Raw genomic sequence first — 3,501 nt, forward strand, 5'->3', positions numbered from 1 at the left:
AAGTGCCAGGACTTTATTTATACGTCCTACCAAACGGCGGACCACCACTTTTGGGTAGGGAATGGATAAGAAAAATCCATTTCGACTGGAAGTCGATACACGAGATAAAAGTAGAGACCACCAAGGATGATGCAACCATTACAAGCAGGCTGTCGAAAATATTGGCAAAAACGCCAGAGGTGTTCCAACAAGGGCTGGGGACCTTAAAGGACATTAGAGCAAAAATAACTATTGCTCAAGACGCAAACCCCAAGTTTTGTAAGGCCAGACCGGTGCCTTACGCCATCCGGCCAGCTGTGGAAGCAGAACTGGATGCCTTAGAGAGTGCAGGTGTCCTTACAAAGATTGAGTGGAGCGAGTGGGCCACGCCCATCGTCCCAGTTATAAAGAAATCTGCAAATAACACGCCGGGGGAACCAAAGAAGGTTCGCATTTGCGGGGATTTTAAAATAACTATTAACCCAGTCCTGCACACGGTACAGTATCCGCTGCCGCGGATAGAGGACATATTCGCATCGTTAGCTGGGGGGTAGACACTTTACGAAGATTGACCTTTGTCAAGCTTATTTACAGATGGAGGTGGAGCAGGACTCGAAAAAGCTCCTAACGATTAACACCCACAAGGGATTGTACCAGTACAATCGCCTGGTATTTGGTGTGGCGTCCGCCCCAGCCATATGGCAGAGGACCATGGAACAGGTCCTACAGGGCATTCCAGGAACGCAGTGCTACCTGGATGACATCCTGGTGACAGGACAAACGGATAACGACCACCTCGCTAACCTGGAGCGAGTACTTCTGCGGTTGCAACAATACGGACTCAGGGCGAACAAGCAGAAATGTGAGTTTTTCCAGGAACGTATCTCATACTGTGGTCACATTATAGATAAGGAAGGCCTGCATAAGTCCCCAGAAAAGATCGAGGCAGTAGTGAAGGCCCCGCCCCCTGAGAATGTATCTCAGTTACGATCATTCTTAGGCCTTATAAACTATTACCATAAGTTCCTCCCGAACTTATCGTCCATTTTACATCCACTAAATTCATTGCTGCAAAAGGGAGTCTCCTGGAATTGGGACGAAGCGTGTGAGGCTGCTTTTAAAAAGGGTAAACAACTCATTACATCAAAGGAAGTGCTCGCACACTTTGACCCAAAAATGCCAATGAGGTTGGCATGTGACGCCTCCCCGTATGGTATAGGGGCAGTGTTGTCACACAAATTTCCCAATGGGACGGAGAGGCCAATAGCATTTGCCTCAAGGTCGTTAACTACAGCCGAAAGAAACTATGCGCAAATCGACAGGGAGGCCCTCAGTCTGGTGTGGGGTGTAAAAAAATTCCACCACTATCTACATGGACAACGTTTCACACTACTGACGGATCATCAACCGTTGGTGTCCATATTTAATCCAACAAAAGGGGTGCCCCTGATGACGGCCCAAAGGCTACAGAGATGGTCACTGTTCTTAGGAGCACACCAGTACCTTATCGAATATAAGGGTACCAAACAGCATGGCAATGCGGATGGCCTGTCGCGGCTACCATTGCCTGCAGAGATCGAAGAGATAGTACAGGACCCCGTGGAAATATATCATACGGCGGTTATGGAACACTTGCCCATCACCAGCCAATGTATCGAGCGGGAAACACGGAACGACCCGACACTGGCAAGGGTTTACGAATTGACCGTGAAAGGCTGGCCGGCGCAGGGTGACGCATCATTGCCGGCGTTTTCGGCAAGGAAGGACCAGTTGTCCGTATGCCGGGGCACATTGATGTGCGGAGCCAGGGTGGTGGTCCCTCAAAAATTCCAACATAAAGTGTTGCGGGACTTACACGAAGGTCATCTGGGGGGTGTCAAAATGAAAAGCCTCGCCAGAGCCTACGTCTGGTGGCCCGGCATTGACAGGGACGTCGAGGAAGTAGCAAAAGCATGCCAAGGGTGCCAGATGGTACAGAACGTACCACCCCAAGCCCCACTACATCCGTGGGAGTGGCCCTCAACGCCGTGGCAAAGGATCCACGTGGACTTCGCTGGGCCCTTCATGGATGCGATGTTCCTTATTGTAGTGGACGCCCACTCAAAATGGCCGGAGGTCATAAAGATGTCATCAACGACAGCCGAAAAGACGGTCGCAGCCTTAAGGACCATTTTTGCCCGAAATGGGGTGCCCGAGCAAGTCTGTTCGGACAATGGGCCACAATTTGTGGCAGAAGAATTTCAAGCATTCCTAAAAAGGAATGGAGTGCGACATTATACGTCCGCACCATATCATCCGTCTACAAATGGGCTGGCAGAGCGCTTTGTACAGACTTTTAAAAAGGCCATCAAGGCGATGGGGGAGGAAAGGTTGCCACTACAACACAAGGTGGACAATTTCCTATTCGCGTACCGTAATGCTGCACATACGGTGACCAACCAGGCCCCCGCCGTCATGTTCTTTAATAGAAGGTTAAGGTCTCGCCTCGAATTGCTCAGACCAAACATCCGGAGAGATGTGGAAAACCGAGTATTTCGTAGGGCTCCTGACAGACAGACACGGAGCTTCGAGGTGGGGCAGCAAGTGTTGGCCCGTGATTATAGAAATGAAAAGTGGCGGTCTGGTATGATAAAGGCCCGCCAGGGACCTTTGATGTACACAGTGGAGACAGGGGACGGCATAATCAGACGACATGCTGATCAACTTGTGGAGTCCAGAAACCCAACTGATTCACTACCTCAAACGTCTCAGCACATTGTTCCAGCGGAATCACGGCCCAGCTCGTCGCTACAGAAGTCTCAGGATGGCGAGGAGTTCAGCACTCCAGTGAGCTCCACGGCACAGGATGTGCCATCAGACACCGACGACTCCAGCGATGAAGTGGTGACGGAAGTACCGCCGCCTACACCGAGACCGACTAGAGAAAGACGTTATCCTAGTCGAGACAGGAGGCCTCCTCAGAGACTGAATCTATAACATGTTTCTTTTTATATATATATAGGTAGACAACTCTGATGTAAATATGTTATGTATGTTGTGTTACCAAATGTTATTAGCCCTAGTTATGGTGCATCTGTTGACTTAATTGCACGGGTACGTTTTAATTAAAAGGGGAGGAATGTTGTGTATGTAATATGTATGCTACTTTAACCCTATGGCCAGGGCAGCACTACTTTGTAGGGCGTAGTGATACCGTAGTGCCACTCCTGGCCATAGGGGTATAAATAGTACTGCGGGTACTGATCTCCCCTCAGTTCCCGCCTGTGGGTATGAAGTAAAGACCTAAGTTAAACCCTTCCAAGCTGTCTCTTCCTTTTTGTATCAAGTATATGCGCATACTTTACAATTTCCAGCAAAAAAATGTTTTTGTCTGTTTTTTTGTTATTCATACAGACCCCAGCATCTGCAACATTTGACCCCTTGCGACCCCACCTCATTGTTCTCTGATGTAATGTTTTCCTGACTGACCTGTTTGGACACCATTTACACCTTTGATTGCTGTGATTATCTCTCTGCCGAGGT

This window comes from Somniosus microcephalus, chromosome 10 (genome assembly GCF_052327205.1).
Source record: "Somniosus microcephalus isolate GS21.2 chromosome 10, FLI_Smic_1.0, whole genome shotgun sequence".
NCBI classification, from domain to species: domain Eukaryota; kingdom Metazoa; phylum Chordata; class Chondrichthyes; order Squaliformes; family Somniosidae; genus Somniosus; species Somniosus microcephalus.